This window comes from Hemiscyllium ocellatum, unplaced genomic scaffold (genome assembly GCF_020745735.1).
Source record: "Hemiscyllium ocellatum isolate sHemOce1 unplaced genomic scaffold, sHemOce1.pat.X.cur. scaffold_1717_pat_ctg1, whole genome shotgun sequence".
Lineage (NCBI taxonomy): Eukaryota > Metazoa > Chordata > Chondrichthyes > Orectolobiformes > Hemiscylliidae > Hemiscyllium > Hemiscyllium ocellatum.
The window spans coordinates 14731-42336 of NW_026867856.1; the positions used below are offsets into that span (position 1 = coordinate 14731).

The 27606-nt window shown below is 45.6% G+C and overlaps 1 long non-coding RNA gene across 1 annotated transcript in view; it reads left to right on the forward strand.

Annotated features, from left to right (window-relative positions):
* The window catches only part of LOC132810418 (uncharacterized), a 41392-nt gene that overhangs the window by 1436 nt on the left and 12350 nt on the right, over positions 1-27606 (forward strand). The window contains exons 2-3 of the long non-coding RNA XR_009642815.1: positions 9623-9731; positions 13656-13761. This is a non-coding gene — a long non-coding RNA (uncharacterized LOC132810418). The remainder of the gene's footprint in view (positions 1-9622; positions 9732-13655; positions 13762-27606) is intronic.

The following is a 27606-nucleotide window of genomic DNA, read 5'->3' on the forward strand; positions in this document are numbered from 1 at the left end:
TCATCAGCAAATTTACTAATCCATCTACCTATGCTTGCGTCTAAGTCATTTCTAAAAATGACAAACAGCAGTGGTCCCAAAACAGATTTTTGTAGCACACCACTAGTAACTGGACTCCAGTTGAATATTTTCTATCAACCACCACTCACTGCCTTCCTTTAGAAAGCCAGTTTCTAATCCAAACTGCTAAATCACCCTCATTTCCATGCCTCTGCATTTTCTCCAACAGCCTACTATGTGGAACCTTATCAAAGGCTTTACTGAAGTCCATGTATACCACGTCAACTTCCCTACCCTCATCTACATGCTTGGTCACCTTCTCAAAAACCTCAATGAGGTTTGCGAGACATGACCTGCCTTAACGAAACCATGTTGATTATCTGAAATCAAATTGTTGTTTGCAAGATGATTATAAATCTTATCTCTTATAATCCTTTCCAAAACCTTTCCTACAACAGAAGTCAGGCACACTGGTGTATAATTACCTGGGTCATCTCTACTGCCCTTGAACAAAGGCACAACATTTGCAATCCTCCAGTCCTCTGGTACCAAACGTGTAGACAATGATGACTCAAATATGAAAGCCAAATGCTCTGCTATCTCCTCCCTAGCTTCCCAGAGAATCCTTGGATAAATCCCATCCAACCCAGGGGACTTGTCTACTTTCACTCTTTCTAGAATTGATAACACCTGTTTCTAACTAATCACGATCCTTTCTAGTCTAATATCTCATACCACATTCTTCTCCTCTACAATATTCTCCTTTCCCTGAGTGAAAACCAATGCGAAATGTTCGTTAGCACCTCTCCGATCTCCACATGGTACACACTCAACTTCCCATTCTGTCTTTGATTGGACCTGTTCCTACCGTAATCATCATTTTATTCCTCACATACCTATAGAAAACTTTAGGATTCTCCTTTATTCTATTTGCTAAAGACTGCTCGTGTCCTCTCTTTGCTCTTCTTAACTCTCTTTAAATCCTCCCTATCTGATCTGTAACTCTCCATCTCCTCATCTGAACCATCTTGTCTCATCAACACATAAGCCTCCTTCTTCTTCTTAACAAGCGATGCAATTTCTGTAATAAACCACGGATCCCTTACCTTATCACTTCCTCCCTGCCTGACAGGGACATACCTATCAAGGATATGCAATATCTCTTCCTTAAACCAGCTCCACATTTTCATTCTCTACATCCCCTGCATTTTGCTACGCTATTCTATGCATCCTAATTCCTGCGTAATTGCATTATAATTGTCCTTGCCCCATTGATAACTCTTGCCCTGTGGCATGTACCTGTCCCTTTCCATTGCTAAACTAAACATATCTGAATTATGGTCATTCTCTCCAAAGTGCTCACCTAAAACTAAATCAAACACCTGGCCTGGTTCATTACCAATCACCAGATCCAATGTGGCCTCCCCCCTTGTTGGCCTTCGACATACTGTATCAGGAAACCCTCCTGTACACACTGGACAAAAATTGATCACCCAACGTATGAGAGTTATAGCATTCCCAGTCAATGTTGGGGAAGCTAAAGTCCCCCATAAGCTCTTCAGCCACGTTCTCAAACAGACTCGCTACCTCTCTGCACAGAAGCTAAAGTCCCCCATAATGCCCACCCTGGTACTTTTGCACTTACCCAGAATAATTTTGCTAATCCTCTCTTCAACTTCCCTGGAACTCTGTGGAGGCCTATAAAAAAAACTCTAAGCAGTGTGACCTCTCCTCTCCTGTTTCTAACCTCAGCCCACACTACCTCAGTAATAGAGTCCTCATCAAAAGTACTCACAGCCACCGTTATAATATCCTTGACTAACATGACTTGCATGGACCCATTGCAGTGCTTCAAACTCCATGAGGCAGCCATACTCTCTATGACAGACAGACTCAGTCTGGAACCTCCTCTGTCAGTATTATTGCCAGAGCCCGTAGCCTTTGCACTACTTAGCCATTTCTTGATGTTATCCAAACTGAATCAAACTGGCTTAAAACTCGCATCTGTGATGTTGGAAACCACTGCAGAAGGATGAGATGGATCATCCCACTTTGCACTTCTGGATACAGATAGCTGCAAATGCTGTTGTCGTATCTGGTGCATGGATGTGTGAGGCCCCTCCATCAGTAAAGGTGGGGATATCTGTGATGCTTCCTCCAGTGAGTTATTTAATTGTCCATCACCGTTCACAACTGGGTGTAGCAGAACTGCAGAGTTCCGATCTGTTCCATTGGATGTAGGATCACTTAGCTCTGTGGCTTGGTGCTGATGCTGTTTGAAATGCAGATGGTCCTGTTTGGTAGCTTCACCAGGTTGGCACTTCATTTTTAGGTACACCTGGTGCTGCTGTTGGCATGCCCTCCTTTCCTGTCCTTTGTGATGGGTGAGAGCAGGATTTACAAACCCACGAGATTACAGATTGAGCTGGAGTACAGTTCTGCTGCTGTTGATGTCCCACAGTGCCTCAGAGATCCAGTTTGAGATTCTACATCTCTTCAAAGTCTGTCCCATTTAGAACGGTGATAGTGTCACTCAACACAATGGAGGTTTTTCTCAACTTTCAGCCAAGACTTTGTCTCCAAGAGGAATGTGTCCTGTCCGATACCGTCATGGACAGATGTATCTGCAGCTGGTCAATTCATAACAATGAGATCAAGTATGTTTTTTCCCTCTTGGTTCCCTCACCACCCATTGCAGACTCAGTTGAACAGCTGTGTCCTTTAGGACCTGACCGGCTCAGTCAGTAATTCTGTTGCAGAGCTAGTCTCGATTGTGGACATTGAAATCCTGTACCCAGAGTACGTTTGACACCATTTTACTTCCCCAGTGCTTCCTCCAAATGGTGTTCAACATGAAAGAGAAGTGATTCATCAGCCAATGGAGGACAGTACCTAGTAATCAACAGGAGCCATGAGACTTCCTGGTGTCCGGAGTCAATGCTGAGTACTCAGAGGGCAAATCCTCCCTGTCTGTGCCACCACCTCTGCCTGGTCTGTCCTGCCGGTGGGACAGGACATATTCAGAGATTTCAGGAGAAAGTGAAGACCGCAGATGCTGGAGATCAGAGTCGAGAGTGTGGTGCTGGAAAAGCACAGCAGGTCAGGCTGATGAAGGGCTTAGGCTCGAAACGTCGATTCTCCTGCTCCTCGGATGCTGTCTGACCTGTTGTGCTTTTCCATCACCACAATCTCAATATCTTGGGATGGTGATGGTGGTGTCTGGTCATTGTCTGTAAGGGTTGATTTCATGAGTATGAGAATGTCAGGCTGTTCCTTGATTGGTCTGTGAGACAGCTCTGCACATTTTGACACCAAACTCCAGATGTTAGTCTGGAGGACGTTGCACCATCCAGAGGGCTGATTCTGTGGCTGTATTTTCTGGTGCCTTGTTAGATACCGAGTGGTCCACCCAGTTTCATTCCTTTGTTGAGACTTTGCAGTGATTAATACAGTGAGTAGCTGGCTGGGCCACTGTCGGGTTGGCAGGATTTTTTTTTGCCATTGACAATGGTTTCATGGAGATCAGGAAATTCCTAATTCCAGTTATTTTTTCTTGAATTCAGATTCCACCATCTGCCAAGTTGGGATTCGAACCAGGACTTCAGTCATTTGTTTTAATATTTTGGATAAAAGTTAAATATATTAGGTTTGTTTAATCACTTTAAATATCACTTACCCAGGTTTTGTTTCTTTGTGAAACACTGTCCATCCTCCTGTCTCCTCCATCCAACAAGAAGAGTTTGGAGCACATGGCGTTTCTCTGTCACTAAGACTGAGATAATCCAATCTGCTGCTTCCCTCCCTCTCACTAGCCCACAGAGCCAAACTGCCTCACATGGTGTTCCTGGTTTTTGTGCTAAACTTACATCTTCTTCCAGTCTCTTGTCAAGCCTTATCAGAACTCATCTTGACCCTTTACCCTAATTTCACTAAACTATAGACTTTCCAACTCTCTTTCCTCCTCCTTCTCATCAGTCCCCCTCACGGATTCACCAATATTGTTCCTTGTTCTGTCTTTTCTGGTTTTATCCTTCTCTCCCAAAATCCTGCTCCATCTCCACTCTCTCCCTTACCTTTCTGAATTCCTTGCATTTGGTGTCCTTGGCCCCTCCTGTATCTCACGTACACACTGCCAGGAGGTGCCATTGTGCAAAAGCACCATGTTGGGTTTCACATGTACACTGACGATGCCCAGCTCTCCCTCCCCATCATCCCTCTCCATGACTCCACTGTTACTCAGTTATCAAACTGCTTACCACATTCCCACTACTCGATTAGGTGCAGTTTCCTCCAATGAAACATTGTAATGGTTAAACCCATTGTCTGACAAATTCCTTTCCCTTACTGCTGAGCCCCTCCCTCTCACTGGGAACGATGCAGCAGAACTACACTCTTCACAATATTATTACAGTTATATCTGATGTGAAGCTGACCTTCTGATCAGACATCTACACAATCCCAAACACCAGGAATTCCAATCTCTTAAATGTTGCTTGTCTCCTCCTCACTCCAGATCCATTGCTACTGAAACCCCTTACCCGTGTTCCGTTAAACTTGATGAATCCGAAACAGAACCCTTGATTCTGTGACTGACTCAGAATCTGGTTTCAAACTCCCCCCTCTGTATTTACCCTGAGACACATCAGTATTTATTCTGTCAAACCCCTTAAGAATCTGGTGGTGCAGTCTGATTGTAGGTTGTGGAAATGGCAGGGGATGATATGTTGTATCTGGGTGGAAGGTAAGGACTTGGTGGGGGGAGGGGGGGTGGTCTATCCTTGTTGCAGTTGGAGGTGTGGGTTTCAAAGGCAGAGGTGCAGGAAGTGGAGGAGATATAGTGGATGGTATTGACCACATGGGAGGGGAAATTGCAGTCCTTGAAATACGGGCCATTTGGTATGTTCTGGCCTCACTGGAACACTGCAGTAAGCATGAGACAGAGACGTTGGCCAGGGAACAGGCTCGTGTGTTAAAGTGGCAGGCAGCTGGAAGCTCAGGGTCAGTTTTTGCAGCAAAACGTAGATCATCAGTCGCCATTTCCGCCACCTCCACTGAGATGCTGCCAGACCCAGATTCCTGTCCCCTCCATTAACAGCTATGCACCCTCCCAATCAGATCATAATCCACTCCTTTGTCTTTCCAAATGTTCCTGTCTCTCTCTGGGTTCTGTACCTGCCCATTATTTGCTCTTTAACCCCTATCTCCTGCAGTACAAAGATCTGCAGGTTAGTTGAATTGGCCAAGCTAAATTTCCCATAATGCTCAGGGATGTGTAGGTGAGGTGCATTATTCAGGAGAAATATACAGTAATAGGGGAGGGGAATGGGTCTGGGTGGGATACTCTTCGGAGATACGCTGTGGACTTTTAGGGCCGAATGGCCTGTTTCCACACTGTCAGGATTCTAATGTTCCCAGCTCCCATCGGTTCTGAGGAAGGGCCACTGGACAGATTCCTGTTCCCAGATGCTGCCAGACCTGCTGAGCTTTCCCAGCACCTCCTGCTTGTTGTTCCTGATTGACACCATCCATCCACCTTCCGGGTTTGATTCAGGCAGGGGGAGGATCCCACCACTGACCTCACAATGGGGTCCAGCTGATTGATGGCAGCTTCGGACCAATAGGAAAAGGGGGTGGGACTGGTGGACGAAGTGGAACCAGCTGGTCATCCAAACAATGGGAGTGAATGAGGGGCGTGGCCAGTGGGATGACACGTCACCAGTAACTCCGCCTGTGCAGTGTCACGTGACTCGGCCGTCGGTGAATGTGGGAGACCCAAACAGGGAAGGGGAGAGTGGCCTCGGAGACGGAGACAATGAGTCACTTTAGGCTGGGAAGTGTTAATTACACTCTGTACGGGTCATTAATCTGAATTAGAAACTCTTTCCCGTGTTTGCAGCAGATGGGAAAATGGCTGCGGCCCTCAGGAGGTGACAGGTCTTGGGATATGGCCGCCATCTTTATTGGGGGCAAGGTACAGTGAGGGGCATGGACATGTCCTCTTTCTGGGATCGGGGGGGGGGTGGTGTACGATTTGAAGAGAGGCATTTACACATCAGTCACATACCAAGAGAAAAATATGTCTTGTATTCTTCCTGCACTGGCTCTGAGTTTTGTTTTGAGAATTCATTTCATAGGATATTAAATCAGAATAATTGAGGCTGGGATCTCAAAAGTAAGTTTTTACAGTCAATGGAGTCATCAGGATCTGAATATCATTGACGTCTAAATGTGGAAGGAGAAAGGTTTGTGGAAAATATCTCCAATATTTTTGTTAAGCAGGAAGATGTACAAATTCGTGGTTGGATCACCTTTTGGGTGTGCGCTATGTTGTGGGCCCTGCAGCAGAGGAAGGAGATATTGGCCTGAGAGGGAGCACAGATTTATCCAAATTGCACCTGGTCTCTTTGGGTCTAAATCTGAGAGATCTTACAATCACTCACTTCATGATGTTAACCTGTAAACTTCATATTTTCAATTAACTGTAAACTTCCCATCAAAAGTCCTTTTGGACTCGAATTCCAGCACCATTTCAGGTGGAACGTTCCAGATTCTGACAACGGTCTGTTCATTCAGAAACTGCTGAGGTCCATGTTGACTCTGGGGTTACAAAGGGCTGCATTGAAAGATGAGATGCTGTCCCTGAGCTCCCATTAGATGCATTGGAACAGTACAGGAGGCTGAGGGCAGTGTAGGTGTGAGCAGGCAATGAAAATGACAGGGCTGCACTGTGAGGGCTCCTTGGCTCAATGAGAGTGTTTTGGAGTTGGGTGTAAACAGGGCGAGGGGAGACAGGGAGAAGGTGAAGCTGAAACTCAGTTTTAGTTCAGGGAACAGACAGTTTTTCAATGATTCCTGCGGAGTATTTGTTAACAGTGTTTAATGTATTTTTCCTGAGGGCAGTTGAGAGCTAACCACATTGCTGTGGGTCTGGAGTAACATGTCGGCCAGACCAGGTGAGGATGACCGTTTCCTTCCCTACAGGACATGAGTGAACCAGATGGGTTTTCTGACAATCGACAATGGTTTCATGGTCATCATTTGCCTTTTCACTCCAGATTGTATTGGATTCTGATGTCCGCACAGCCATGTTGGGATTCTAACCCTAATCCTCGGAACATTGCACATGTCACTCATCTGGCAGGAATACCATTAAGCCATTGCCTCCCCTTTTTAGCAATGTTTAAAGAAAGTTCCATCATTCTACGTGAACAATGTGCAACGTCCATGTGTCGGCCTCTCCAAAAGGTTAATCAACAGAAATTTGTTTGGGAGTGAAATATTTCACTTTTTTTGGGGGGGAGGGGTGTTTATTAAACAAAAATGAATCTAAATAAAAATCTGATGCCACGGACATATAATTTCTGAAGCCGGAGGGGGATTACGGAGACAGGGAGGGTGGTGAGGCCGGAGGGGGATTACGGAGACAGGGAGGGTGGTGAGGCCGGAGGGGGATTACGGAGACAGGGAGGGTGGTGAGGCCGGAGGGGGATTACGGAGACAGGGAGGGTGGTGAAGCCGGAGGGGGATTACAGAGACAGGGAGGGTGGTGAGGCCGGAGGGGGATTACGGAGACAGGGAGGGTGGTGAGGCCGGAGGGGGATTACGGAGACAGGGAGGGTGGTGAGGCCGGAGGGGGATTACGGAGACAGGGAGGGTGGTGGGGCCGGAGGGGGATTACGGAGACAGGGAGAGTGGTGGGGCCGGAGGGGGATTACGGAGACAGGGAGGGTGATGAAGCCGGAGGGGGATTACAGTCCAAACATCACTGTGGTGTACATGGACTGCAGCATTTCAGGGAGGTGGTTAACCACCACTTTCTCCAAGACAAGTAAAGGTGGCCAATAAATACTGGTCTGGGCAGCAAAGGCAACCCCCAGTGAATAAAACCAAGCAGTGACCTCTCCGAGCTGACTTGCTGTGAAGTTAAAAACCTCTCTAGAAATGGAGTGGGCAGAGAAGAGAAACAGTGACATTTCACAGCTGCCCTCAGAGAGACCTCACCCTTGGAAGTACTCAGAGCCGGGGTTCAGCTCAGTGAGTTTCAGTCTCTTCAAACATCAATCTTAGTCAGTTTTATTTTATTAAATCTACAGTAGTGAGTAAGGTGAGGATTTCTTTTTAATGTCTTTGGGTCTCTTGATTAAATGTTTAAGATATGAAATGTAAGCATTGCTAATCTCGGGCAGTATTTTTTGAGAAGTAAGACTGTGTCTTTGTCATGGTCTGTAGGTTGTTAAGGTGGAGAGATGGCCTGTTGTAGAGTGGTGTGCTGTTCCTGTCGGATGTGGGAGATTAGGGAGAGTCTCAATGATCCTGATGATTTGTCTGCAGGAAGTGTGATTGCAAATCCTATTGGATCGCATGGATTGGTGAAGGAGTGATTAAAGGCAGTGAGGAGTTAACAGGAGCCGGGGGGTGTGATATGTGGCCGTCTCAGGATTGCAAGATACTGCAGATACAGTCAGGTAGATGGGTTACCTCCAGGAAAGCTAGGAGGGGTAGGTAGGTACTGCAGGAGTCTCCACTGGCTATCCCCATCTCAGACAAGTACACGGTTTTGAAAAATGTAGGTGGTAATAGACTTTCAGGGGAATGCAGCACTGACAGCCAAGTTACTGGTACTGAGACTGGCTTCTAACATAATGTGAGGTATATCCAGTTCCACACGATCGATGGTGATAGGGGACTCTCTAGTCAGGGGCACAGTCTGCCATTTCTGCAGCTGACAGTGAGACATCAGAATGGGGTGGTGCTGCCCTGGTGCCAGTGTCTCACAGAGGGAGCAGAATATTCTCAAAAGGGAGAATAACCAGTGGGAGGACATTGTACATTGGTACCAATGGCATAGGAAGGGGAAAGCATGGGGTCCTGATGAGCAGGGAGATTTGCTAGTGCCACTTGGGAGGCATTAAACCAGTGAGGGAGTCGGGGTAAACCTAAAGAGATAGTGAGAAAAGAGGTGAGTCTGAGGCTGGTACTGTTCACCGGTCAGACTGTCAAGGCAGGCAAGAGCAAGTCACAGAATGAGGTGCGACGGAGCAGTTGCACTGCATTTATTTCAATGCAAGAGACCTGACGGGGAAGGCAGATGAGCTCAGGGTATGGTTTTGAACATGTGACTGGGATATTACAGCAATTACAGAGGCATCACTCAGGGATGGATAGGACTAGCAGCTTAATGTTCCAGGGTATAGATGCTATAGTAAGGATAGAAAGGGACCAACAGCGCAGTGGGAGAGGTGTTTTTGATTAAGTATGACATTATGGCTGGGCTTCGGGAGGATATTCCTGGGAGTACATCCAGGCAAGTTATTTGGGTGGTACTGAGAAATAAGAAAGGGATGACCATCTTACTGGGATTGTGTTATAGACCCTCTCCCAATAGTCAGCAGGGAATTGAGACACAATTTTACCAGGAGACCTCAGATATCTGTAAGAATAATATGGATGCAATGATAAGTGGTTTTAACTTTACCAACATAGCCTCAGAGTGCTGTAGTGTTAAGGGCTTGGATGGAAAGGTATTTGTTCAGTGTGTACGAGAACGTTTCTGATTGAGTTTGTAGGATGTACCTACGAGAGAAGGAACAAAACCTGACCTGTTTTCTTTATTCATTCACAGGATGAGGCTGTCACTGGCTCGGCCAGCATTTATTGCTGCGTTTACCCAGAGGGCAGTTAAGAGTCAACTGCGTTGCTATAGGTCTGGAGTCCCATGCAGACCAGACCAGGTAAGGATGGCATTTTCCTTCCCTAAAGGTCATGAGTGAGCCACATTGGTTTTTCCAACAATTGACAATGGATTCCTGTCATGACTAGATTATTTTTTCCAGATATTTATTGAATTCACGTTCCAAAATCTGCCGTGATGGGATTCAAACCCTTGTCCCCAGAACGTTATCTGGGTCTCTGAATTAACTGTCTAATTTCACTCCATCATCACTGCCTCTTAGGAAATGAGGCAGGGTGAGTGACTGAGGTATCAGTGGGGCAGCTCATCAGCATCAAAGATCCCACAGTATTGTGGCTCAGTGGTTAATGCTGCTTCCTCAGCACCAGGGACCTGGGTTTGATTCCAGCCTCGGGCAACTGTCTGTGTTGGAGTTGACACATTCTCCCCAGTTTCTGTGAGGATTTCCTTCGGGTGTTCCAGTTTGCTCCCACAGTCCAAAGATGTGTAGGTTAGTTGGATGAACCATGTTAAATTTCCCATATTCAGAAGATGAGGTTTTGGGATGTGCAGGCAAATCTCTGCCTGATGTGAAAAGATCATTTTGGGGTCTTGGACAGAGGTCAGAGGGAGGTGTGGCCGCATGTTTTACATCTCCCATGGTGGTAAGGGAGGGTCAAGGGTGTGGAGCGTGGGTTGGTGGGAGGGTGTGGACCGAACAAGGAAGGCGCAGCTGGACAGAAATGATCAGGTAGAGTCAATGTGGCTTTGTACATGCACAATTGGGTCTCACTAACTTGAGTGAGTATTTTGAAGTGACGAAAAAATTGAATAAGGAAGGCGGTGAATGCTGTTGATATGGACATTCAACAAGGTTCCACAAAGCAGACTGGTTAGCAGGGTTAGATCACATGGAATGCAGGGAGAGCAAGCCATTACAAAACTGCCTTGAAAGTAGGAGACAGAGGATGATGGAGGGTTGCTTTGCGGACCGGAGGTCTGTGAGCAGCAATGTGCTGCAAGGATGGATATTGGGCCCTTAAATAAATGACTTGGATGTGAATATATGAGGTATGGTCAGTAGGTTTACAGAAGACACCAAAATTGGAGGTGTCATGGACAGTGAAGAAGGTTAGCTCAGAATACAACAGGATCTTGACCAGATGGGCCATTGGAGCAAAGAATGGCAGACGGAGTTCAATTTAGATAAATGTGAGCTGTTGTATTTTGAAAAGGCAAATCAGAGCAGGACTTATACACATAATGGTAAAGTCCTGAGGGGCGTTGCTGAACAAAGGGACCTTGGAGTGCAGGTTCATAGTTCCTTGAAAATAGAGTCACAGGGAGGCGGGGTAGTGAATGCAGCATTTGGTACGCTCCCCGTTATTGGTCAGTGCATTGAATGCAGCTGTTGTGATGTCATATTGTGGCTGGACAGGGCACTGATTATAGGTCTTCTGGAATTCTGTTTTCAGTTCCAATCTCGCTGTTCTTGGAATCAGGCATCTGATTGGGTACATGAAGAGGGAGGTTTTAGAGGGATAAGGGTGAACCGCTGGCAAATGGGACTCCATTAACGGTCTCCGTTATTGGTCAATGCATTGAATACAGAAGCTGGGATGTCATATTGTGGCTGGACAGGACGTTGGTTAAGCCACTTCTGGAATTCTGTTTTCAGTTTGAATTTCCCTGTTCTGGGAAGGATGTTGTGAAACTTGAAAAGGTTTGGACAAGATTAACAAAAACGTTGCCAGGATTGGAGGATTTGGGCGACAGGGAGGGACTGAATAGGCTGGGGCTATTTTCTCTGGAGAGTCAAAGACTGAGAGGTGTCTCCATGGAGATTTATAAAATCACGAGGGGCGTGGATAAGGTGAGCAGCTGGCGTCCTATTTCCTCAGGTTAGGTGGGTCCAAAACTAGAGCACATGGATTTAAGTTGAGAGGGCAAAGATTTAAAAGGGATCTAAGTGGCAACGTTTTCAAGCTGAGTGTGGTGTGTGTATGGGAGGGGCTACCAGATGAAGTAGTGAAGGCTGATAAAAATCACAACTTTTAAAAGGCTTCCAATTGGGTACATGAATAGGAAGGGTTTTGATGGATACAGACTAATAGCTGGTAAATGGGAATCCATTAGTTTAGGATTCCTCGTTGGCACGGACGAATTGGACGGAAGGTCTGTTTCTTTGATGTTAATAAATTAAGATGCATTCCTCTCTTTTGTGCAGAGCTAGCTGAAGCACAGATAATTATCCTTGGAGCTGAGAGGGTGAAGCAGTGATTTCGATCTTGTGCAGATTTGGTTGCAAGGTCTTGAATTTACAGAGAGAGAGAGGAATTGTTAACACTGTCACAATTTTTAGTAACTATTTTCAAGTAATTGGCAAATAATACAAGGTGAAAATGTGAACGCTATTTTACTCAGTAAGTTCTGAGCATCTGGAACAATCTGAACGACACAGATTCAGCAGGTATTCTGAAACAGACTTGGAATTTTACTTTTTAAGGAAAGATTTGGGAGGCTATGGGCTCATGGGAGGGGACTTGGGACAGATTTGCAGCATCTCCAGAGAGAGAGAGTACAGCCCCAATGGGCTGAATAGCCCCCAGCCCCTGTGTTCTGTGATACTGCTCTATTCACTGTGAATGATGAAGCTCATCCCAGGGCAGAGAGAGGGAGGAGTCAACCACTCTCATGGCAATGGTGCCCGGCTGATTGACGGCAGCTCCAGACCAATAGGAGGAGAGTCTGTGTTCCCCTGCAGCCAATGGGAGTGAATCAGGGGTGTGGCCAGCAAGCCGACACCTGTCCATGAGCTGTGCAGGTGCAGTGTCACTGGGTGGGGGTGGGAGACACAGCAGAGACTGGGACAGAGGCTGTAGGACCTGAATTACAAACTCCCAGTAAATTAAAACCAAAAGAACTGCGGAAGATGTAAAACAGAACTAACAACCCGGAGGGTCTGGAAAATCTCAGCAGGTCTGGCAGCATCTGTGATGAGAAATCAGAGTTAAAGTTTAAGATCCGGTGTCCCTTCCACAGGACAGATGTTACTGAGGAAAAAAAGTCAGTTTATTTGCAGAAGATAGTGTGGGGGGAGGATATAAGGAGTAAAGGATAGGTGGGGATAGAGTGAGAAGAGCGGTTGGATAAAGGAGTGGATAACGATCTGGCTGGGGGAGGGTGATTAGCTGTTAATGGAGACAGTTAGTGGCTAACCATAGGTAGTGTGTAATGACAGGCTGTGAGACCAAGGCCTGGTGTGTGGGGTAGGGGGCTTCGACATGGGGTTCTTAACCTATGGTTAGCCCCTAACAGTCTCCATTGTAAGCTGTTGCCCACCTATATCACTCCACAATTGGAGCTGCCGAGTACACAAACCTTTGGAATATCCTCCCTAACCCCCTCTGTCCACCTTAAAGATGTATCTAAAAATCGTTCTCTTTAATCAACGTTTCCATCACCCGTGAAGCATTTTAGGAGATTTGTCAATGTGAAAGGCTCCATACAATGCAGGTAGTTGTTGTTACTGTCTGACATCAGGAGAAACAGGGATGAGCCCTCTCTCTCTCATACCTGATGAACAGCAGCAAAAGCAGGAAGCACTGAGCATGCTCCAGCCCACAATGGGCCTCGGATTATTGATGTTAATGGGGGAACGGGGGCTAGAGGTGCTAGTTGTTGCTTCAACCAATCGGAGTGAATGAGGGGCGGGACGATACTCAACCACGTGGTAAACCTCACTGACAGCACAGTGTGTTGTGGCCAAGGCATTGGAAATGTGTGAAGGTGCAGGGCAGGGGAAAGGAAAGACGTATTGACCAGAAAGAGAAGGAAATTTTCACAGTATGGAATGAGAGGTTTTACAGAACATAGTGCACATTGTAAAACACACATTTGAAAATCCAAATTCTGCCCCATTTTCCCTCCCTATAATGCATTTTACACTCCCTGAAATATCAACTGTGTGTTTCTCCCTCCACAGATCCCAGTGATCAGTGCCAAAGCCCCATTGCCTGTGGAAAAGGTGATGTTTGACTTCCTGTACAGCTGCAATTCGTGTGGTGAAGGTGCTCCCACAATGTGGTTGGGTAAGAGCTGTTATAGATTATTCACTCAGCGACAGTGAAGAGTTGACAATGTATGTGCAAATCAACAACAGTTTGTTTTTTTTTAAGTTTATAATTCCACAGAAATACTATTGAGAGCTTCTGACATAAAGCCACAGATTAGGTCAGGTGATCAAAAGAACTGCCAAATAAACAGGTTTTCAGGAATACCTTAAAGGAGGAAAGCAGGTCTGAGAGGGTTAGGGTGGGAATTCCAGACAGTGTTGCCTTGGCAACAGTAGAAACAGCCAGACAGGTGAAGCAATGAATAAACATATCGTTGGGAATCTGAAAGAAAATGAGTTGTCGGGGTCTCACAGGTTGTGTGGTGCAGGGAGACAGGGATGTTCACAGCCAGGAATTTCATCAAGGGTGAGAATTTTAAATTGTTGCTTGTTGATGGATCAACAAATTTTGGTACAAGTGAGCACTTGGACAGTAGGGTTTTAGATACTCTTGAGATTGCATGTAAGTTGAATGTGGGAGGTTGGCAAAGAGTGTGTTTGATAACGAAGTCTGGCGATAACACAGGGATGGACGAGTGTTTCAGTAAATGAGCTGAGACTAGGGTGGAGTTGGGTGACGTCACTAATGTAGAAATAGTGTTTTTGGTGTTAGGCTGCGCCTCCTCCTCACCACTCCCCCTCACTAAGTCACAGATATTGTTCCTTGTTCTATCTGTCTCTCTTTTCTGGTTATGTCCTTCTCTCCCATTCTGCTACAAACTAATATTTGACCTCACCATTGTTGCAAACACCTCCTCCATCTCCACTCTCCCTTTTCTTTCTGAATTCCTTGTATTTGGTGTCCCTCCAGGATCTCTCCTTGGTCCCTCCTGTTTCTCACCTACATACTGCCAGGAGGTGACATCGTCCAAAAGCACCGTGTTAGGTTTCACATGTACACTGACAATGCCCAGCTCTCCCTCCCCATCATCCCTCTCCATTACTCAGTTATCAAACTGCTCATCACACTCCCACTACGCGATTGGCTGCAGTTTCCCCCAATGAAACATTGTAGTGGTTAAACTCATTGCCTTCAGTTGCTATTACAAATTCCTTTCCCTTACTGCTAACCCCCTTCCTCTCCCTGGGAACTATCTGAGATAGAACCATACTCTTCACAATATTACTGTCATATCTGTAACCCCAAGTTGACCTTCTGATCAGACATCTACACAATCACAAACACCAGGAATTCCAATCTCTAAAATGTTGCTTGTCTCCACCTCACCCCAGCTCCATTGCTACTGAAACCCCTGACCCGTGTTGGTGTTGCCTTAAACTTGACGAATCTAAAACAGAATCCGTGATTCCGTGACTGACCCAAAATCTGCTTCCAGACTCCCTCATGATGGGAAACATCCTCTCGGTATTTACCCTGTCAAATTCCTTAAGAATTCTACATGTTACAATGAGATCACCTCTCATTCTTCCCAAATCCAGTGAGTGGAGTCCCAACTACTTCAGCCTTTTCTTAAAAGATAATCCCTGCAAACCAGGGTTCATCCCAGTCAGGTTTCTGTGAAATGCCTCTGATGAAATGATGTATTTCCTTAAATAAAGGGACCAAAACTTCTGTCATTAATCCCAGATGTGGTCTCACTTCAATTTATAAACTTCATAAAGTTCCTCTCAGGTATATACTCCAAACCACTCCCTTTAAACTTGCACTGATGTTGAAATGCTCAGCAGGTCATGCAGCATCTGTGAAGAAAAATCAGTTAAAGTTTCGGGTCTGGTCACCCTTCCTCAGATACATTAACTCTAATTTCTTTTCACACCTCCTGCTAGACCTGCTGAGCTTTTCCAGAAAATTCTGTTTCTCTTCCTGGTTTACAGCATCTTCAGTTGGTTCGGTTTTCATATCATTTAAACTTGCCATCTCTCCTTAGGATTTGTCATTTCCACCTTGGGAAAAAGATTCACATTTGTTTGGTCTCCCCGACTCTGGGGGAAAAAAGAAACCATGACTAGTCACCCTATCATTGCTCCTTATAATTTTATACAGTTCGATAAAGCCACCTAAAGTGTCCAGTGCTGCAGAGAAATAGCCTCAGCCTATTCAGCCTCTCCCTATGGTTCAAATGTTCCAATACTGGCAACATCCTAGTAAACTTTTCTGAACTCGTGCAAGTTTCCCAACATCTTTTCTGTAACAGGGAGACTGGAATTGAAAGCAGTCTCGGGATTCCAAAAGTGGCCGAGCCAATAAACTGTACAACCGAAACATGATCTCCCAACTCCTATCCTCACTGCACTGCCCAATAACAGCTAGCATACCGCACACCACCTTCACCGACCTGTCTACCTTCAACCCCACTTTCAAGGAACTATCAACCCACACTGCACGGTCTGTTTGTTTGTCAACACTTCCCAGGAACTTGCCATTAAGAGGTTGAGTCCTATTCTGGTAACATCTTTCTGAAATGAGGGAGACTACAATTGAATGCAGTATTCTAACACTGGCCTGACCAATGCTCTACTCAGCCACAACGTGACCTCCTAACCCCTGTACTCAGTGACAGAATCCCCACAGTGTGGAAGCAGGCCTTTCGCCCCATGAGACCATACCAACCATCGGAACAGCATTCCACCCTAACTCTGTAACCTATCATTACCCAAAGCTAATCCAGCTAACCTGCACGTCTTTGGATTTGTGGGAGGAAATTAAGAACACCCAGAGGAAGCCCACCCAGACACACAGGGAGAATGTGCAAACACCACACAGACAGTGGAGTCGAACCAGAGTCCATTTATTGACCAGCGCATTCAATTAAAGGTCAGTGTCCCAAATGCCGCATTCAGCACCTGATCTCCCTGAAACCCCACTTTCCAGGAACTATGCAGTTGTTCTGAGCCCTTCAGAGGGAATTAAGGTGAGGAGGAGAAAACAGGAACAGGGTTGAGTTGTAGATCAATAAAATAACTCTGCATCTTCCCCCTCTCTGTTCCCCCCCGTCTCCCCACACTCTGTCTGGTTTCCCCTCCCCCACCCCCGGCGGTCAGTCCTTTGTCGCGCCCCCCCCACCTCGTCGGTCGCACTCCCCTGTTGGTCTGTCCCACAAACTGTTGGTCTTTCCCCCCCTCTGTCAGTCGCCCCCCTGTCGGTCGCACATCTCTTTTCCCCCTCCGTCTGTCTCCCCCCCCCCCCCCCCCCCCCCCCAACCGTCGGTCGCCCCCTCTGTAGCCCCCGTCTGTTCCCCTCCTCTCTAATCCCGCTTTCTGTCCCCATCCATTTCTGTGCCTCCCCTCCTCTCTCTCCCCTCTCTGCCCCACCCATTTCTGTCCCAACCCTCTCGATCCACCCCCTCTCTGTCTACCCTCCCCTCCCATTCCCCTAGTTCTGTACTCCCCCCTCCGCAGGGAAAATATCTTGTCTATTTACCCTATCCATGCCCGGCCTGATTTTAAAAAATCTCTTTCCACTCACCGTTCAGCCTCTGATGCTCCAGGGAAAACAGCCTATCCAACCCTGGCAACATCCTACAATTCTTTTCTGACCCCTTTCAAGTTTGAGAACATCCATCTGATAGGAAGGAGACCAGAATTGCATGGAATATTACAAAAGTTGCCGAATCAATGTCCTGTATAGCCGCAATATGACCTCCCAACCCCTATACTCAATGCTCTGACCAATAAAGGCAAGCAGACCAACTGCCACCTTCACTATTCTATCTACTTGCTGCTCTACTTTTAAGGAACTATGAACCTGCACTCCAAGGACTCTTTGTTTAGCAGCACTACCCTGGAACTTACTGTAAACTGTAAGTCCTGCAAAAGTTTGTTTTTTCCAAAATGCAGCAGCTCGCATTTTTCTAAACTGAACTCCTCAGCCCATCACCCATCTGATCCAGATCCTCTTGTACTCTGAGGTAATCTTTTTCCCTGTCTACCACACCTCCCATTTTGGTATCATCCGCACACTTATTTACAATACCTCTTATGTTCACATCCAAATCATGTATGTAAATAGCGAAACGTAATGGATCCAGCACCGATCCTTGTGACACTCCACTGGTCACAGGCCTCCAGCCTGAAAAGCACCCTCTGCCTTCTACCTTCGGGCCAGTTCTGTACTCCATACGATCTAACCTTGCTGACCAGTCTCCCATGAGGAACCTTGTCAAACGCCTGACTGAAGTCCATGTAGATCATGTCCATGCTCTGCCCTCATCAATCCTCTTTGTTACTTCTTCAAAAAAACTGAGTCAGATTCATGAGACATGATTTCCCATGCACAAAACTGTTATTAATATCCAGGATTTAACTCTGTACATCGGGGTCTGCGTTACCCAGTTATAGGTGTTAATATTCGGGATGAAGTTCAAGTACACCAGCATTTTGTCAGTGACTGTGTATTGAGTCTTGTTAATGTTACCAACACAGTTGAGTTCCTTTTGAAAGGCAGTCCCCGTATCCCTTGTCCACCAGGAAATGGTGGCAGTGTCCTTACCTCTGGACCAGGAGGATCGGGCTCAGAGTTGAGGAACAGCATCTTTGAAGAGGATGATTAGAAAACCCGCCCAAGCCACCAGGCCATACTGTCTCCCAGCTGTCCCTGCCTCAGCCTCTAAACAGAACCTTCCTGTAGTTTCTCTCCTGTCAGACTCTCCCATTGCTCAGATTGTCCAGGATCCCGTTCTGCTGCTGCATTGCTCGTGTCCCTCACTGACCTGTCCATCCCCCAGTGTCCTCCACATTCATTCATTGTTTGCAATCACATTACCCCAGTTCTCCAGCCCCACTCCTTCCCGTCTATAGAGAAGAAGACGGGAAGGTTAGCCCTGCTGCCTCACAGCATCAGGTACCCGGTTTCGATTCCAGCCTCTGGCAACTGTCTGTGTGCAGTGTGTACATTCTCCCCGTGTCTGAGCGGGTTTCCTCCCCCAATCCAAAGATGTGCAGGACAGGTGAATTGGCCATTCTAAATTGCCTATAGTATTAGTTACATTAGTCAGGGGTAAATATAGGGTAGGGGAATGGGTCTGCGTAAGTTACTGTTTGGAGGGTCAGTATGGACTTGGCAGCTTCCTCCCTCTGGGAGCAGGACCCAGGGGAATGGCCCCTTCCCCCCCCCCCCCCCCCCCCCGACACTGTGATCAGACTATCAGTGGTGCAGCGTTTTGCAGAAAGTTATCAGAACTCTTTTGTGAAGATTCAGGGTTTTTATGGAAAGTGACCAGGATGGGCCTGCAATTAGAGTCCCAATTTGGTTCATTTTAGTAAGACGGGTTTCGGCCAGAGTGTGCAGGAAGCAGTGTATGCAGGATGGTTGTCATCAGAGGATTCACCAACAACGCCCCCCCCCCCCACCCCACCCTGGTGGACTCAGAATCAGACTCATTGATTTGGTTCTTCGTCCGCAGACAAGAGCTAGGAAACTGAATTCAAAGAGAGGAGAGAGAGTGTGAGAACTGGGTGTGGATGGAAGGAGTGAGGAGGTTGGTTTGGATTTCAGTTCACAGATGAAAGAAATTGTTAGACTGAAAGTTAAAACTTTGGAAAAGATGAAACTACAATTTAATACTATAATTGTCTTATAAAGATCCATCCAGTATTAATATGGTGAGTTGTGTTCTCAGGTGTAGGGTACTGAAAGGGTGGATTTGTGGATGAGAAATTCAAATTGAACTTCATGTTCAGATCTGATAGTTACTTGATCCGTGCCGATCTGAATATTCATTGGCCTTTTCATGTGGAAGGAAAGGTGTGTATTCTGTCCGTGGGTGAATATTCCAAATCTCAGTGTGACTGGAAAAAATACTGAGGTACAGCCAAGTCCATGTTAGGGTGGTGACTGTGGAGAGTGAGTTCATTTGTTTTTGAAAGTCTGAAAAATCATGGCATGTTTCCCAGGAACAATTAAGCCATAGCTTTTCTTTGTAGAAGGACAAGTCTTTAATTAACCATACAACCAGAAAGACACAAGGATACCTGCACCATGGGAAATACTATGAAAACGGGATTGTTGTAAAGGAGTTCATTCTCGATCATGGATTGTAATCCATTGGCGTTGTCACGTTGGTTCCAGCGCCGTGGGGAAACACTGGAAATATGAGGAATGCAGTGTAGGTTTCAGTTATTAAACTGTAAGAAGTGCAGAACAATTTAAAAAGGATGTTCTCAGGGCTCAGGGGTCTGAGTTATAGGGAGAGGTTGGACAAGCGAGGATTGTTTTGTTTAGAGCAGAGGAAACTGAGTGGGTACTGTTCTAGAAGTGTATAAGACCATGAGGGGCATGGATAAGGTGAATGCATTCAGTCTTTTTCCCAGGGAATCAAGGACTGGAGAGCATCAGTTGAAGGTTAGAGGGGAAAGAATAAAAGGGAAGCTGTGAGACACCTGTTTTACACAGAGGGTGGTATGTATATGGAATGAGCTGCCAGTGGAAGTGGTTGAGGTGGGTACACTCTCACAACAGGTAAAAGACATTTGGACAAATACATAGATAGGAAAGGGTCAGAAGCAGGTGGGCCAAGTGCAGGGAAATGGGGTTAGTGTGGATGGACATTCTGGTCGGCATGGGCCAGTTTGGGCCAAAGGGCCTGTCTCTGCTGCAGGATGCTATGACTCTAAGTGCATCTGCTATTTCTCCCACTAACTCTGTTGGTATCCTGGGATGTATTCCATCAGGGCAAGGAGACTTATCTACCTTTAGCTCCATTAGCTTGCCCAGCTCTAACTCTTTCATGATAATGGTTGTTTCTAGGTCCTCACCTTCCTCAGTTTCCTTATCAATTACTGGCATGTTCTTAGTATCCTCCACTGTGAAGACTGACTGCTGTGTACTCATATTCCTAAACCCTGCTGGATAGGAATAACTAGGCACAGAACTCTGAGAGGTCTTCTTAGAGTCTTTATTGATGAGACATGGCAGTTACCTGGATAGTGTACATGCAGAACACCACCAGGCAGCAACAGGTAAAGCCCCACCTGTCTGGTGTAAAGCTCCCATTCTTATACCTTTTGTGGTTTGGGACTTTGAATAGATTCTGTCTCTCAGTATTATCTCCACGGCAACGGTCAGTGAGAAAGTCTAGTTCAGTTTCGCACTTTGCCGTTAAAACATACCCCCTGTGGCTCCCTCAAGTATCTGACACGCACTTCAGTTTCAGTGGGGCTGTCTATCAGGATTCAGATATGGAGGAGCTGGTGTTGGGGTGGGGTGGACAAACTTATAAATCACACAACACTAGGTTATAGTCCAACAGGTTTATTTGGAAGTACAAGCTTTTGGAGTGTGCTGTGATTTGTAACATGATCAGGATTATCTCTATGGTAACAGTTAAGTGCTTCAACAATGAGAGGCCACATTTCCCCACACAATAGGTTCCCCTCTACCAGTGTAAACTGCTATTCCGGCCCTGGGGACAGCTACTCATCACTTTTCTCCCCCAATCCCATCTAGCTTTCTGTTGATCTTTAAAGTTTTTTTCTAATCTCCTAGTTTCTCCTTGGTTATTGCCAATTTGTATGCCTTCTATTTCAATTTGATAGACTCCCTTATTTCCTGAGCCACTCATGGCAGATTACTCCTTTTTCCTACAGTCCTTCCTTTTCACTGATATATACTTTTGCTGAGCACTTCGAAAAATTCCCCGTTGTCCGTCAACTTTCCCATGGTAAAGTCTTTGCTTTCAGTCTACATTAGCCAACTCCTGCCTCATCCTATTGTAGTCTCCTTTGTTTAAGCACTCGATCTTGGATTGGATTTAATCTTCCAGCTTTCCAGCTGTGTTCTAAGTTCAACCAGATTTATCAGAAGTCTTTTATCAGATTACGAGGTGAGGCGAAGTTTCCTGGGTGTTTTGTGTTACATTGTCGTATTAAAGTATAGGATGGATGTTCACAACAGAGTATTCTGGACGGTGTGAATGTCCTCACAGTCTAAAACCATAAATCACTGTCTCCCCTCAGTTTAAAATTGCAAAATCATTATCTCCCACTTGCTTCCTCACTATCTAAGTTTGGAACGCTAATCCACCTGACTAGCCTGCTTTTTCCAAAATCTCCTTTGGTGAAGGTGGTGAGTTTTGGATTCAGCTTTCCAGTTATTACCATAAGAAGATGAGCACTGGGCACAGGAGAGGCAATGCAGCCCTTCGAACCAGCCCCACCATTTAATACGGTGATGATTGAGCTCACCTCGGTCTCAGCTGGGTTTTCCCGCCTGCTCTCTCTCACCCTTCATCTCATTGTAAATTCAACATCTGTATCTCTTCATTAAATCTGCTCATTGTCTTGGCATCCACCGCATTTTGAAGAGGGAATGCCACAAATTTGCAACACATTGGGACAAGTACATTCTTCTTCACGAGAATAGAATAGATTCCCTACAGTGCAGAAACAGGGTATTCATCCATCGAGTCCACACCAGCCTATGATGAGCATCCCATTCAGACCCACCCTGTCCCTGTAACCCTGCATTTCCCATGGCTAATGGCCTAACCGGCACATACATGGACACTGTGGGCAATTTAGCATAGGCAATACACCTAACCTATACATCTTTGGACTGTGGGAGGAAGCTCGAGCACCCTAGGAAACCCACGCAGACATGGTGAGAACGTGTAAACTCCACACAGTCGCATCTGGCTGAAATCAAACCTGGGTCCCTGACGCTGTGTGGCAGCAGTGCTCACCACTCAGTTACCTTTCAGTCTCAATTGCCAGTTCCAATCCATGAATCAGCCAGTTACATGCCCCAGTGAATTGAATTCTAACAGCAGCATTGCCCTGGTAGGAGAGATTGAGGAGCTTGAAGCTGTCTTCTCTGAAGTATCTAAACATGAAACACTTCAAATGAACAAAATCGTCAAGAGCTCGACAGGATAGATACAAGAAGGATGTGCTCCTAGGCGGGTGATCAGCTCTCCAAAGGATCACCTCACTGAATGCCATTCTTCTCCCTTTACCCCATAAACCTTCCAATAACACCAACGAGTTCACAACTAACCACAGCGATTGGATCGTTTTGTTTGTTCATGGGATCACGGCATCACTTGCTGGGGCAGCATTTGTCATCCATTCTAACTGCCCAGGAGATGGTTCAGATTGTTAACTCAGACAAAAAGACAGAAAGAAAGCTGCACATTTAGATCGCACCTTTGATGACCTGGGGCAATGAAACATGAATCAAATCCAATGATTTCAACCTCAAATCTCTGAAAATACAGACACAAAGCTTCCTACTTGTACCAGGCAGTCTCTCCAGCGTCCTTTATTTCTTGAGAAAAGAGGTTTAAGCTGTGTACCCGTTCCTGGTGATTGTAACCTCTGTGTCCTTGTAAGATGTATGACTGAACCTTTATTTTCCTGTTCCCTGTGAGCGACATCAGCAGCAGAAACAGGTCCTGACCTGTGCGGGTTTCGGTTGGAGTATTTGTATTGACAAATTCATTCTCACCCTCACATACAGTGTGAAATTGCTGTAAAACAGAAGGAAAGGATTGTGCGAGAACCAACAGAAACACAAAGGCAGTGTGTGTACCTGAGCTGAATGAACCTGGCATGAGGAAAACGTGTCGATAATCACAACTAGTTAGAATCACAGAATCCCTGAGGCGCACAAAGAAACTATTCGGTCCATCGAGTCTGCAATGACCCTACCTCCATAACCCCACATTTACCATGGTTAGCCCAACCCACCTAACCTACACACTACAGGCCGTGTTAGCATGGCCAATCCAGCAAACCTGCACATCTGTGGGAGGGTCACATATTATGTCTAAGTGCTCAGGATTGTGGATGAAGGCTCACAAACACTTGACTCTGACACAAATGCTCTTTTTTTTCCCAAAATAAAATCTGGGGGCAACATCTCAGGAGGAAGAGAATTCAAAACTCATGCCATTGACCCAGGGGGCGCAGTGAAAGTTACAGAGGTCTGGGAACCATCAGAAATGTAACAGGTTGTGAGCAAGGTGGGGGTGAGACAAGGACAAAAGGACAGTCTGTCACTCGGGGGAAGACCGGAGAGATTAAGCAGCAGAAATGTAATCCCTCAAGGCCACGGGGAATGGAGTTAGGGCTGGGAAAGAAACAAGGAAGCAAGGTGAGCAGCTGCCAAAGAAATACATTGAAAAAACAGATCATAATCACATAGAGGGCAGAGTACACAGTCTGAAATTGTTGCTGTCATTGGTGAGTACAGAACGCTGTAAAACCTGGATCGTTCTATTACAGCCAACACATACAGGATGGACAAAGTGGCCTCAATCTGTGCTGTAACTTACTGACAAATTTACTTGAGTTTAATATTCTGGAGAAGTGTCAAATAAATCGCAATGATCCCATTCTGCAGACTTTAGTCCATAGCCCTGCATGTTCCAGCGTTTCAGTTACATCCATGTCCTTTTATTCTAATGTGATGCTGGCTACTGCCTTTACAAGCCTATCAGTGAGTTCCTGCCCCCCACCATCCACTCCCCTTCTTTCTGAGAATTAGTTTCAATCTAAAACCTCCAGTTTCTGACCTCTCTGTTAATGAATAGCTCCTTCCTATTCACTCGATCTGGATTCCTCAGCATCTTATCACTTCAATTAAATCTCCGCTCATCCTCCTCGGAAAACTTCCCCAACTTATCCAACCTTTCCTCAGAGCAGACATTCTCCAATCATGGAAACATTCTGATCAATCTCCTCTGTACCCTCTCTGGTGAGAACACATCAACGTGGGGACTCGGAGTGAGTGCAGTACCTTAACCATGGATTAACTTGTGTTCCTGACATTTCCAGTGTCACCTCCGTGTTCTTGTGGTTGTCGCTGATACAAGAAGTGTCCTGGTTTTCCCACATGGAACTGGATGTGCACTCCATGGGGCTGGGATTCCCTACCATTTGTTAACTAATCCTAAATTAACTTCAGATTAAAACAAGATTATCAGTTACCCAACAATCAACTTCTTTCATTATTCTCAAGTTTCATGTTTAAAATTATTACTATCTAAACACAACAGGCTTTAATTTGCTGAACAAGTATTCAGGTATCTTCTCTGTTAGAATTACTTGAAGATTATTATCTTCAGCTACATTTGGTGAATTGAACACTGACTGTAAATATATGAATATCAAATGGATTTGAGTTTGATGATAATTAATTTAGTCTGACATTCGTGTTGATTAATATCAATATAAACAGCAATGAGGTTGATTCATACCTGCCCTCTGGGCAATTAGGGATGGGCAGGAAATGCTGCCGGGCCAGCGATACCCTCATCCTGTGAATGAATAAAGGAAAATAAAAGTCTCTACCCAGTGTGAATGTGTACATGTTCCACAATGCTGTGAACATTCCCAAAGCTAAGTTCTCTATACGCAAAATAACTTGAAGGACTGCCAATACCATTGTTCATTACTTGGTGTGAAAAGAGAAAAAAAAGTCCTTCAAGTTGTGTTTATGAGTAAATTTATTGGTGTCTCAGCAGGATGGCTGCCTGAGTGAATCCCTTACCCTCCTCTGCACCCCCCCCCCCCCCCCCCCCCCCCCCCCCCCCCCCCCCCCCCCCCACACACACACACACACAGCAGGTGAACAGCTTCTCCCCAGTCTGACTGGTTTGGCCCGTTTCCAGGTGGGAATGGGTAAAGAATTCCCTTCTGGCATTCCCCACATTTCCAGAGTCCGTCCCTAGTGTGGCTGCACTAGTGTTTTGATTTCAGATAAGTGCTGGCAGACTGTTATACACACCATTACGCACCCCACCCACCGCCCCCTCCCTTCCCCCCTCCCAGAACCCAGTATAAGGCAGTAAAACTTTATCTCCTGCTGAGGAAGGACAGCCTGTGTTAGACTGAGTAGGAACACTGAGCAGATTTACCTCAATGACAATTTAATCGGTGACCAGAGCAAGTTAAGCAAGTCCACATAAAATGCATTATAGCACAAAGAGAGGCCCATCAAATCCAAGCTGGCTCTCTGTAGCAGAATCCAATATTCTCATTCCCCATACGTCCCCCAAACTCTGCAATTTTATTTCCCTCGGATCTGATCTAATTGTTTTTATCAATCATTCATCTTCTCTGCTTGCACTACCATAATAGGCAGCATGTTCTGCATATTTCCAGCCAATACAGTCAGCAGAAACACTTGCTCATCTCCCGCTGTATCAAAACTTTACATCTGATCTTAATTCTTGTGCGATCACCTATTGAATACAGATATTTTTTGTCTGCTATATCTAGGTGTGTTATAATCTTATATAGCTCTATCAAAAATATATTCAACTTGTTTAATTCAAAGAAAATACAAATTTCTTCAAATCAATTCACTGAGTGCATTTTCTTCATCAGTGAACCACTCCAGTAAGTCTGTACTCCACACTCTGAAGATCACTCATATCATTCAATATTGATGTCTAATTTGTTCCACAAATCCAGACGAGACAAGTTTTCTGCACAACAGCAGTAGTTTTATTATTGGACAGCTGGCGGGAGTTTCAAAATGTCTCTAAAGTAGCCGAGTGTCTACTTGCAGAGACTGTTCTTCATGAATCTCTGCCTTACCCACAGAGACAGTATATTTAATAGGAATTAGACAAAGACATATCAGTCACATGGGCGATTGCCATTACATAGTTTAAAGCAGGTAATTATGACCTTACAAAGCTTGATGAATGGCGATGTCCTGTGATAAAGTGTGATGGATTACAGAAACTGATTATCGTATTGTTCATGATTATGTGTTGATGGGAAGAGATTAAGGCAGAAGGGTTCTTCCTTCAGTAAATGGGCGATTCACTTACCTATGCTAATATGGAGGGGAGGTAAGACAATGGGAGCGGGAGGCAGTTTAACAGGGTTGTGCCCAGGGCTCTCAGTCTTGTCTGGAAAGGGCAAATTCCTCTGTCTGGGGTTACGGGGCAATCCACATGTGTGGCTGCAATACGTTCTATTTCGAAGGTACAGTCCGCCTCCCCCTACTGAGGTGTTCTGTCTGTATTGTAAGAGTACAGGCCTCGTACTCTTACAATGCAGCAGTAAGTCCTTTGGCAGGAGAATGTTTAACCCTTGAGTCGCCAATGCATCCTGAAAGAAAGCAAAGTATGGAACTGGCCCCTCTGTGGTATTTTAACTTTCTCATCCTGATCAGGAATCTGTTGACCAGAATTGGATGCAATGATTGACTGTGACCTAACTAGAGCTTTGTCAATGGCCAGCATCTTTTCCATGAGTTTGTTATCATTCGCTCTATTAATGAAGCCCAGTATCCTATACGTTTACTCAAAACACTTTATGTTCTCTCTCCTTGAATGATTTGTACACATTGTCCCCCATCCTGCTGTCCTGCTCCCTGTGTTTGTTCCAATCAAATATATATTCCCTTTCTACACTGCTTCTCTCAAAATGCATCAACTTACTGTGTGTTCTAAAGAAGAGACATATTCCACTCAAAATATTATCTCTCGCTCCACACATTCTACCCCCCGGAAAAACAGAACAGGACAGCACCGGAATAATTGGCCCACCGTGTCTGTGCGGATCATGATGCCATTCCAAACTAATTCCATCTGCCTGTACATGATCCATATCCCTGCCACCCCATGTCTGCTTATGTGTCTGCCCAAATGCCTCTTAAACATTGTGATTGTTTCTGCTTTTACCATCTCCCAGGCAAGTACATTCTAGTCACTGACCACCTTCTGCATAAGAAACTTGCTTGACACAACTGTCTTTAAACCTGCACAGACATTGTTGGAAATGCTCAGCAGGTCATGCAGCATCTGTGAAGAAAAATCAGTTAATGATTAGGGTCTGGTCACCCTTCCTCAGAAACGTTATCGCTGATTTCTCTTCACAGATGCTGGTAGACCTGCCGAACTTTTCA